The 12,764-nt window shown below is 32.7% G+C and overlaps 1 protein-coding gene across 5 annotated transcripts in view; it reads right to left on the bottom strand.

Moving 5' to 3' along the window:
• CTNNA3 (catenin alpha 3) overlaps positions 1-12,764 on the bottom strand; it is a 1,731,503-nt gene that overhangs the window by 1,137,630 nt on the left and 581,109 nt on the right. The gene's annotated exons all lie outside the window — the stretch shown is intronic.

Raw genomic sequence — 12,764 nt, forward strand, 5'->3', positions numbered from 1 at the left:
CTTTTTTTCAACTTTATTTGTCTTTATATTCCTTTTCTTAAATTTTTTTTTACGTTTATTTATTTTTGAGAGAGAGACAGAGCGTGAATGGAGGAGGGGCAGACAGTGAGGGAGACAAAGAATTCAAAGCAGGCTCCAGGCTCTGAGCTGTCAGCACAGAGGGCTCAAAGTCACAAACTGGGAGATTATGACCTAAGCCAAATTGCAATGCTTAACCAACTCTGCCACCCAATGTATATTCCTATATATTCAATGTATTTTACCTTTCTTTTGGGGGGAGGCTTAAATCATATCAATCATATCAATCTTTTGTCAATTTCAGTAAAATGTTCATAAAACATTTTGAAGAGTGATTCAGGCAACCCTATAAATTTAAAATAATTATGTGAATTTAATAATTTCTTAGAAGTTAATAACGTAACTTCCTCAGTCAAATTACTCTTTGGTTCCATGTGAGAAAATGGTCTACAGATTTACTGAGTTTTTCTTTTTTTACTCTTTTCAGTATTTATGTTAATATTGGTGAATACTAACCAGGATTTTTATCCCAAAGAGTAAAAACAAAAATGTTTTTTGACTGCTACATTTCACAAATAAAGAAACTAAATAGAATATGAGTAAATGGCATGCTCAAAATCACTTTGGTAATAGACAACAGACTCACTACTAGAACTCACATTTACTCAATATTATTTTTTGTTACAAAATATTTCATGAACACATCAAAATTTAACAAAGTATGCAGAATTATTTCCACCTTAGAAGTACAGACAATTGTCAATAAAGCTGTTTTTTTTTTAAGGTACAGTCAAATAAGATTGAGAAATGTTCTCTTTCCATCAAAGTTTGCTTGTCATTTGGACTATACACTTGCAGCAGTCTGTGTGTTCCCTTGATAGTTACAAATTTTTATTCACATGTATTTATTCAATGTGCCTTTTCTTTTGTACAGTGATTGTCTTTTATATTATATCCCTAATACTTTGGTGTTTTTAATTCAATTCAATCAAATAAGTATTTATTCATTTATTCAGCCTTTACTAATAATATGCCAAGGACTGAGATAGGCAATAAAGTAATCAAATGCTTAAAAGTGAATCAATGATTGTAATTCAATATGATATTTCCAACAATGAAGTATGAGTGTGGTGCTGTAGGACTGAAGGGGAGAGAATGATTAATTTGGCTTGGAGAAAATCAGATAAGGCCTCAGAACACTTGCTATTTGAGACTCTGGATTCTAAAGATTGTCAGTCACACAAACACACACCTGTCCTGCAAGTTCCATTCCCCACTCCTAATTAGTTTGGTATTTTAGATGTACATTAGCTTTTGGAAACCTAGGACTCCAGTAGTTTTTGAGTCTGGTAATTTCCTCAGGATAGCTAATAACTTGATTTTTTTATATATAAATATTAAAGATTATTTTTAATTTTCCCTTCCTCCAATCTTCTAAATTTAATCCTCAAATCAAGAGTATTCAATTGAGCCATTCCATGATAAATGCAAGACACATGCAATTTTACTAAATACAAATAATAAGTAATAAATGTCATAGATTGTCAGAAGTTTTTCATTTTGTTTTGTTTTTAACACGTATCATGCAAATCTAATCTATGTGTATCAAAAAATCTATATTGCAGTTCTCACCTCAGGAATATGTGAAAATAAAATGTAGAAGAGGTATATCTGCCTGTACAATTTAAGTTTTCACCAATTACTGGTTATGACATGACTGCTATTAAAGTGAATAAGAAATAGGTTATACATAGAGAGTCTTTTGTATTTTATTCTGCTATCAAATAATTCTTTAAGAAAGTGAAAAATATTAGCAAGGTGGATAGATCATCTGATATGGCAATAAGCATAGATGCTTTGGTAGCCGTTCGGTATCATTAGCTCTTAACTTCCATAAATATGTTTTATTTCCTTCAATAAATACATCTCTTTATAAGAATATCACTATTCCCAAAGGATTCCATTATTTGTTTGTTGTCTAGGGAAATTTCCTATTAAATTCTCAAGAATCACCTTGCATTAAGCTGAGCCGAAATAATAAAAGTAAATTCAGTAACTAGTTGAAGGCATAGTTTTCTGATCTTCCCACTTAGGAAAATGAATATTTTTTTTATTTTAGAATTTCAGAATATATCAATATTAAGAGAGTTCATTATGAATAATGCTATCTTTAAAAATGCCAAGGGAATTGTATCTTAATGTTCTTCTCCTAAAATACTCTTGTGGATAATGAAGAGTATGCAGTATGGCAAAAGTGGCCATCAGTATCCCCAACATATAGAACTATATGATACTCAAACAATTATTTTTCAAAAATAAATTACATACAAAGTTTCACTCTAGGTAGTTCTCCACAGTGTGACCCAGGATATATTATGATAAATAAGGCTATGAAATTGAATTCATTAGACTGCTACTATTTATATTACATTAAATACCTAAAACATCCTTAATGTGAGTGCTTTAAATGTTATCTTTAAAATGTTATCTATGTAGGGTCTATAATTTGTAGTGACTATACAATTATAAAAGCCTTTAGGTTTCTGAAGGTTCATGACTATCCTTAATTCTTATTAAGAGGCAGCCAAATCTAGTCTGAGAAACTCCAGTTGATTAACAAATAAAATTAATGTGCTTTTCAATTAATGTGGCCCTAAAACTGTTGGGACTAATGTGAAACACTGATATTGACATTCCTGAGTGCAAGAGGAACAGGATGGAAAGGTGCTGGTAAATAACTAGACACTCTCCTGAGAGGCTCTGAGAAATACTATTAGATCTCCATCTGCTGGTTGGAAATTCCAGACTCATAGGGTATAATGCTAGCTAAAATACAAGGCTTGGATGATACCCACCATTCCTTTTCAGGTTTGTAACCCATCTACTCCCAAAAAGACTTGTGACAATTTATAGATTAAAACATCTGCATAATTAAACATTTTGAGCTAGTGATCATTAGGAGACAGGCTATATTTTATAATCACTACTGAATTTCTCATAGCATATTAAATTTGCTACAAGTTCATTCTCCCAAAAAAATCCTGCCTTGAAAACATTTACTAAAATAGAATAAGAAAATAAGAAAAATGGAAGAAAAGGCTACAAATTAAAGAAGAGTTAATAGTAAATTTATAATGATATAATTCTAAATAAAACTTGGCATAATTTATCAGTCCTCAGAATTATGTGAAATAAAAGTATATCCAATTTCTCTCCCCATCAAGCATATCATAGTTGACTTTGATAGAAAGGTAAGCAAGCAACAGTTAGTTTCAGGGCCCTAAATAAAACCACAGGAGATTAGTACATTATTCTGATTATTTTATTCTTCTTCATGTTTCCTCTAGCTTCTTTCTTCTTTCTCCACCTCTCATTTGAGTGATATATGATATGCACATACGTATTCAACATAGTGACAGAGGGTGACAAGACATGGAAAGTAAAAGCTTACATTAATTTGTCTTCAATATGAATTGTCCAATTATAGCATATTATATAGCTCTATTAGCTTACCAGAACATATAAATAAGGTTATATTTAACTCTATAACAGATTTGAGAACCAAACCTATGTTCCAAACTCCTTTTGGACTCAATAAATAGAACGCCCCAGAGCTCAAGAATATGCAGATAAGGCTCAAAGCGTCCCTTTTAAAAAGATCCTTTGACATTTTCATAAAAGCAGATCTTTGCTCATGGCTGGATATTAAGGACCTCTACAAATTCCTTGAATAATCAAAGATTTGGCTTTACATGACTGTACGTGTGGTGTTCTATGAAAGATCCAGAAGCCAGCTGATGAGAATTGCTAAAAAATATTAAAATATCTCTTAAAATTATTTTTGTCAAACCAGTCTGTGGTAGAAAGTTGTCCATTGGAGTGCATTTACATGTGATTACTGTAATGAATAGCAGGATAAAAAGAAATCCACCAGAGGACATTTCCACCTTTCCCCAGAGCCACAGTATCCCAGAAAACACACCGATCTCAGGAATACCATTATAAGTTTTTTAACAAGTGGACAATATCCACTCTATTCACTTGTTAGTGATTATGAAATTCCCAAATGGTAAGGTCTTACCAAAGCAAACCCTGAAGCATTTAGTATTTAAGCTATTTCATTCTGGGAGAGAAAATGCCATTTAAAAATAAGAGTACCAGTTGGTAATAAATTATATGCAGGTCACTCCAGTGTAGTATTGCAATCACTTCAGTATTTTTATCTCCACCCCCCCCCCCCCCGGACAAAAGTGTCAGAAATGAGGCATGAAAAGCTATTAACTGAATCATTCACACATTGAATAGATGTTGTCAGTCTGTTCTTTTGATGGAAAATAATGAACAACTGATTTATTTATAACGGGTAATTATGATAATATACCTTCATTTTCCATCTTTTCCAATACATTATAGATATTTTATAATTGTCTTATTTCATACCTAATTTGAAATCATATGTTTCCATAAAAATTTCTTCTTTCTCAGGCTTTTATTTAACTCCTTTTGGCTGGGGTATAATTAAAGTGTTTTAACTGACTTGGTTCCCTTGTCTTGTTTTCTCTTTCAATTTTCAGCCTTTTCTCCTAATAGAATTGATCCATATTTATGCTACTAGAGACTGAAATCTGAATTTTAAGTAGATGCAGAATATATTTATACAATCACTATAGAGTGAATCTTGTTAGCACTTATTTGATCAAGTTTGCCTTGTTTCCTTTCTGAGATGGAGGGAAACATAGCAGGTAAAGAAGATAGAAACTGATTTGGACTTCCAAGAGAAGGAATTCTTGGTTTTAAGAATCATGGCAAGAAGACATAATTCATCCTGTTTTTCAAATTTTTTAGAGCATAAATGAGCATTTCCTTTGAACTTTTCACCCCAACCCTGAAATAAATTTTATCTTTTCTAAATATTCTTTTTTTTTTTTTTTTTTTTTGGCCATAGGACATGGCTGCCCAAACACTGGACTCTGCTCCACATGTGACACAAATCCATATATGAAAATGCCTTTGGGGATATGCTTCTACATATAATTGGAACTACTGTTGAGGAAAATACCCACCACATTATGGAATTTTTTCTTTTTTTTAGAGAGAGAGAGAGAGAGAGAGAGGGAGGGAGAGAGAATGAATCTTAAGCAGGCTCCATGCTCAACACCCTGACATGAGGCTTGATACCATGACCCTGAGATCATGACCTAAGCCCAAATAAAGAGTCAAATGCTTAACCAACTAAGTCACCCAGGCTCCCTATAGGGAACATAATGTTTTTAATGTTTATTTATTTTTGAGAGAAAGAGAGAGAGAAAGAAAGGGAGGGCCACTGAGAGAGGGAGACAGAATCTGAAGCAGGCTCCAGGCTCTGAGCTGTCAGCACAGAGCCCTACGCAGGGCTCCCACTCACAAACCAAACCATGAGATCATGACCTGTGCCGAAGTCAGACGTTTAACTGACTGAGCCACCCAGGTGCCCCATGGAACATAATTTTTAAAAGAACACATAAGAAATGTATTTTAGAGCTAGGTCCAGGAAAAATTATCCTGAGAAATGGTTGTACCTTGTCCCTGATGAATCTAGTGCTCTGTAACACACCCTATCTCCTTTACATCTCAACTCAGGAACTCTGAGTTGGGTTACACTTGATAACATAGTAGCCAGGCAAACCTCCCTGTTGAGGGTCTTGGCTTTCTCTTTTTTATATATTGTTTATTTCCTCTTTGTAGTCCTATTTTGTTCATTTTATTTCATATGTCTTTTGTTATAAGAAGTCTCAAATTATTTGGGGGGAAGCAAAAAGTATAAAATAAGGAAGTAAACTAGAGTTACTATTCTGAAAGCAGTTTAGATTCTAACTGCAATGGTATAATCTGATCTTTGAAATGCTGTTTTGGTTGGTTGTTGTTTTTTTTTTCCAGCATCATGCCCGCTTTCCAGTGTCCCATTATTGAATCATCTTTAGATTTTCAGTTCCTTAATTTGTATCTTACCTATGAACTCTTTAAAAAAACAACAACAACCTTACAGATATACATACACACACACATAGCACACTCCTTTCATGTACTATTCTTCAGATATAAAGATCACGAAGTAAAGCAGGGCATATATTTAAAGATTTATCCACTAGTAGAAACATTCTCAGGTGCTGGTTTAAAGAGACTAGTAGTGTATTTTCAAAAAATCTGACTAGGGTTAAAAATAAAGCTCTCAACAGTTTTTGGTTTTAAAGTTTTTTTTTTATGTAAGCCAAAAATCTATGGGTTGTCATTAAGTGGCTCTGAACATTTTTACAATATTAAATTTTACCTTATTTTATTAACTCTTGAGTTAACCTAACTATAGCTTATGTATCATAAACCATGATAACTATATTCCAAACATACATTCCTCCACCTTTCTTGACAGCCTAAACCCCTCTTTCTGAGCTGCCCATCTACCCCTCTAATCCCAACCCCAAACTGAAAAGAAGCAATAATTTTTCAAGTACATCCAAGTTTATCCACACAAAAGTATTTTCAACATGATTTCATGATATTACATGAAATGTCTCCTTCCGAGGTGCCTGGGTGGCTCAGTCGGTTGAGCTCAGTCGGCTGATTCTTAATTTTGGCTCAGGTCATGATCGCAGGGTCATGGGATGGAGTCCTGCATGGAGCTCCATGCTGAGCATAGAGCCTGTTTAAGATTCTCTATCTCTCCCTCTGCCTCTCTCCCCTGCTTGCACTCTCTCTTCAAAATTAAATAAATAAGTAAGTAAATAAATAAATAAACAATAAAGTAACCCCTTCCACTTACATTCAGAGAATTGGGATAATACGTGAGTTAAATTCTGAAACTTAAAATGTAAGTTTTAGGTGCCATATTAATAAATTATGAAATAAATAGGACTAAAATCACCAAAACTTAGATTTAAAATGAAAGCATTTTTCATGTTTTATCTAAAATTTAATCTTGATTAACTTACTTTGGACTCCATAAAAAATTTCTGTGAAGAAGGGAAAATAAAATATTTCATCCATAACAATATATAGACTCATTCATATGTAGCATTTCATGTGTATTTATGTAGTTATTATTTAGTCCAACCACAAGATTTATAAAGCATGCAATAAAGACAAATTTAAAATATAATAATTTTCAATTGGCATGCAAATTCCATCTTTAGTTGAATGTCCTAGTACCCATTACTCCTTAAAATTAGAGAAAATAGATCAGATACAAGAAAAGGAAAATTAAGAAAATGTATATCAAAATATTGCATTCTGTTCCCAATTATTACATAATTCTTATTTCACAACTTTCTTTGAAAATTGAAAAAAGAATAAATGAGTATTGATGTACTAGCTATATACCTATACTCAATGCATTAATAAGTTAAATTTTTGGAATAAAAGATGTCTACATTTAGGTTTGAATTACACATAGACAAGGTTCTGAGCTACATTTCAATTCTGTTTAAAGCATATAACCTTTGTAAAAACACAGATGTCTTGGGATGCCTGGGTGGCTCAGTTGGTTAAGCATCAGACTCTTGATTTTGGCCCAGGTCATGATTTCATGGTCATAATCTCACAATTGTGAGACCAAGACCTATTTCAAGCCCTGCATGGCCCTCTGTACTGGGCATGAAACTGCTTAAGATTCTCTCTCTCCCTCTGCCCTTCCCCTGCTCACACCTATGTATGCATAGGCACATTCTCTCTCTCTCAAAAAAAAAGCGGTTTTCTTCATGGAGCAAAATGAATTTATGAATCCATGCAATATAAAAATACAAATAAAACCTTATTTAAGTGAATTACTAAGACTAGTTCATACAAAATATATCTATTCTGGGTCTCTGTAATTTTTTTTTCTTGTTTTTCCAGATGTCATTAAGCTTTGCTCTAATATAAATATGAATGCAATTAGAAATACATTACTACCAGCACATACCTAAAGTTGGGTGGAAATTTAGATTAAGGGTTTTTCATTTTTTCTGAATTCTAAATACTTATAGATGTAACATACAATCAGTAACTCATCATAGTCATTGTTTTCAGTGGGGTGTGTGTGAGGAGGGGGAAGGGGGCCTGCCGTGGAGAGAGATACCAACTGCTATGCTTTTTTTCTCGGCTTTTCTCTGCTAATAATCAGCCCTGAAGAGTGTACTTCAATTACTCCCTTTAAAAAAAATCTGAGATCTTGGTTTGGGTCTGAAGCAGAGTGCTATGGAATATAATGCAGCTTTGGGTCAACCCCAATAAAAAAGATCCCAAGGAGAGACCCAAGTCTGGATTTAAATGTGGGTATCCCAGAAATTAGATTATATACTTAAAAAGGCTATAGTAACCTGTATTGAAGGATCCTGTATGGGTCAGTTTCAGAACCTCCAAATTTATCTTACAAAAAGTCCAGGTCATATCTCTGAGAGCTACTTTGGTCTGTACCCACTATAGACTTTAGTTCAATATTTGAGTAAATTCAAAATTATGGTAATACCATCTATCTATGCCTCACCCAAGGGCCTCCTGGAAGCAATTAATCGAACAAAAATGCAAATAAGACAGTTAGGATCACTCAGGTGATCATGAAAATAACCATGGGGAAAATAAGGGAAAGAGAAACAGATTCAGTAAGTATGCTGTAGATATTTTTGTCAGTAACATATTTACACCCATACTTTTAAAGGATTTGATGATAGGAAACAGAGTTAAGGAGGGGTGAGGAAGAATCCAAAACTGTATCCTCATATCCTAGGAGCAGAATGGAACTCTCTTTTAAAACAGATGTGCTCCTTCAGTTATTTTGTGATAACAGTACACCTGACACTTGCTAGGTCTAAATGTTCAAATAAACACGTGCAGAGAAATTTTGCAGCTTAATCCTTTCTGCTTGCTCCTTTATATTATTTTTAACTTATATTCTTGCTCAGTTTTCATATGTGTCATAGGTATTTGACAAAAAATTTAAAGTCACCATGCATTTAAAAATTATTTTCTCCTGGAATGTTAAAGAACAATGACCCAGATCTAACTGGATGTATCAACTATTCCCTAGGTATAACTCCTGGAGTGTATTAATTTCGTTTGCTGCAGTGGTATAATAATTTACTATAAATGTCTTAAATTACAGCATTTGAACATGTGCCAGGAAATAATACTTTTCCCCAAAGCAGATGAATCATGAACCTGAAATACATAATGCACCTTGAAGGTACTTATAATTCTTCCAAGGAGTGACTTACCCACATGATAGAACATTGGCCATTTGATTTCAATGGTGACCTTCCAACAGTAATGAAGAGCATTTCAATGTTCTTGAAATGTTACTATTAAAAATAAATTTAAGTAAATATTTAAAGTAGATAAACACAGAAGTTTCTCTCATAATGCCTCTGTAGGAGGCAGAAAGGCAAGGGATCAACGGTATTAATGACTTTGGCTTCCCTCCCCAAATTTTTGTATAATGGCTCTTCTCATATGCAGACCTTTTCCTTATACTCTCCAAATTAGCTCAAATATCTATGAGAGAATTTGTTCAGATTTGAGTCTTAGAGCAAGTGATATTAAAATTAATAAAGGATACAACACTCAATATTATAGAAAAACTCAGTGTTGTTTAAGTGCAATAAGTTCAAATAAAGCTGATTATCCAAAAGCCTAACCACTTACAAGTAAATCTTGGAAATCAACATATATGCTTCATGATCTTATTTTCATGACTGATACAGACCATGAGATAAATAAAGGAAAAACTAAAAATCATTTAAGTAACTATAATTTAATATGCATGTATATATGTATATATTTGTATTATATATGTTGGAATCTACTAAATACACAGTGTCCTTCTGGATTTATTTACACATTCAGTATGTATTTATTAAGAACTTACTATATTCAAGGCACTGTTAGGGATTAAAAGAATTAAATTAGATAAAGATGGTTTAAAAGAAGTTTAAAGAAGAACTCATGTCAAAATTCAGAATAAATGAGACAGAAAATTTTAATTACTCATAGTGGAAAAAATAATAAAAACCTAAGCCAGATGCAGTGGAATGAACAATAGAGTAAAATGCAGAACTCTGTCTCTGATCAGTGTGACCTTCATTCATCAAGGTCAGTTCATCTTTTGGGCTTCTGCTTCTTTATTTGAAAAATGAAGGAAATTTAACCATGTGAACTTCAGAGTCCTTTCTTGCTCCAACATTAGATAAAACTCTACTCTGTAAGCTTGATTTAAACCAGAAGGTACAAACCTCATTCTTCACTTGTAATGGCTTCACTGATGAATAGCAATGTCAGCTAAAATGAATTCCATCTCCTTTTTCCTTTCCTGACTCCAATTTGATAAAATAGCATTGAGACAGTGGGACTCACAAAAAGAACTGTATCCAAAACAATGATGTTGGGATTATAGAATTATGGCATTATTGTTTCCACACCCTAAAATTTTGAAAATAGCTGATGAAAACAAATAAAAGAAGAGTAGACAAGTAGAACTTCAATGAAAATAACTGAGAGACAATTTTCTTGTTTGAACTTTTTCAACAATTGAATGTCTAATGATATTTCATTCATAATTTTTTTTTAATGTGGAAATTCAATTACGGAGCCATGGCAACCAAAGGATAAAAGATAAAATTTATCATTAATTTGAAAATGTCTCGGTTTGAAAAAAGTTTGGTAGTAAAATCAAGGTTAAATGAAATATCATGAAGCTGTGCAATTAGGTTAATAATGAGGTGCCTCAGGGATCAGTGCTAGCACAGGTGTTCAATATATTTATTAATGACTTAGAAGAGTTGTGAATAATATAGAAGCACATTTGGAGAACTTCAAAGATATTTATAGCAATCAAAATGGGTAAATGAATGCTTTTCTTGACCCATTCAAGAGCAATTATTTAACATATTACAGCAAAAAATCAACAAGAGCAAATTAACGTGAAGGGGAAGGAATTACGCAAGTTTTCTTAATATGCTAATAGCTACTGAAATAGGTATTGCCTTTCAGGCAAGAGTAGGCAGATCTAAGAAGACATCTGTCCAGTAAACAGCTCTTCATGAAAAAAAGAATATCCAAATAAGGCTGGAATAAAGAATAATCCAAGACAATAGTTACCTAAATCAATAAGTATTGCTGAAAATTTTTGCACACCAGAACCTTGTTCTATTGAACGACACTGTTGAGACAGGTGTGGTTGCATAAATCACACCCTGGGATTATCTGGTTTTAACTGGCAATTTTCTAAATAGTTTCCCATTATCATCCAATCCTCTCTACCCATTCACTGGAATTCCCAGATGCCTCTCAGGTGGGATAGAAATTTATAAGGGCATCTCCTTCTCACCTTTGCTTTGCTCTTCTAAGGAATTTCATTGACATTAACTCTTATGCATTAATCTTCCAAAGCTGAAGATCTCAAGGCTTTAGAAAAATTAAAAATGATTCCTTTTCACAAGAAAGCACAATTCTATTCAATAATAGCATGAATTATCTTATATTTTCCCCCTACTCTAAGGTTATTTAAGTATTATGCATAACAAAATCTTAAATGTAGCGTAGTTTCAATTATAGCTCACTCACTCAAAAATATTTTCTGAGTTAAAATTTTATATGAGGCATAGTAGGAATGAAAAGAATGAAAAGAATTAATAAAACATGGAGCTTGCTTGCCCTAACAGAATTTAGAAAGCCATGTCACCCCTCTCATGAACTAATAAGCATTTATCAATCCTAGTCCATATCAATCACATATAAATATTTAATTTCATAATAAATTTGAAATATATTAAAATTAATAAAATCAGAACTGTTTCTGTAGGGGTATATAATAATATTTTTAAGGCCAAGGAATCATTTTCTGCTATCACTTATCTTTTCTACCAGGGGAAAAATATATTGACCCATGGTATTAACTTTTTCATTTAAAAGTTAACTTAGATATTTCTCCAAATTTAAGAGAAAAAGAAAAAATATCTAGCCTATTGGGGACTAAGCTGGTAGGCCAATATAACAATGGTGAAGCCAAATACTAATATAAACATTAAATTGTATCTAACTCAGCTCTTCAAAATCAGTAAATGCACTGGCAGTATGGAGATACATGTGAAGCACTGAGAGTGAGATTTTTTTTTAATTTGGTCAAGCATCTTTACTCTGCATGTGCCCATGTAGGAATTTCAAGTGCAAACATCTAGAATAATACATCCAAAGTCTCATAAGAATTCATAGACTCTCAGAATCTCAAAGTTAAACGAGACCTTAGACTTTATTGCTTGAGCTATAAAATTTCTCTACCTCATCTGACACATCACTACTAGAGAGTTAAAAAAAAAACTCATTAATAAAGCAAAGACTCAATGCAAAAGATAAACTTCAGGTAATTAAGTACACTATAAACATTTGTTAGAACTTCAAACATTTAGTAAAGAGATTTACTAAAAGGTTTGGAACTATCCAAAAAATAAAATTCACAATTTGAAGAATAATTCACATATAAGAGGTATGGCAGTTCTGTTAATTTTTTCTTTTAGATCTTTCAGTAGCTGTAGGTTATTTTCAGTGTGATTTAAGTATAATTTTAGCAAGAGAAAAGTAGTGAATGAGAATTCATTAGTGTGGTCAACAGTAAATAGTATATCAATCATGCTGGTATTTTTAAGCATCAGCAAATTTAATTCCATCTCTAGGGAAATAAACTCATACTCTAAGATATGTAGTACATCATATTTACCTAAAAATTATAGAATGTTCCTGGATTA

The sequence above is a fragment of the Acinonyx jubatus genome, chromosome D2 (genome assembly GCF_027475565.1).
Source record: "Acinonyx jubatus isolate Ajub_Pintada_27869175 chromosome D2, VMU_Ajub_asm_v1.0, whole genome shotgun sequence".
NCBI lineage: Eukaryota > Metazoa > Chordata > Mammalia > Carnivora > Felidae > Acinonyx > Acinonyx jubatus.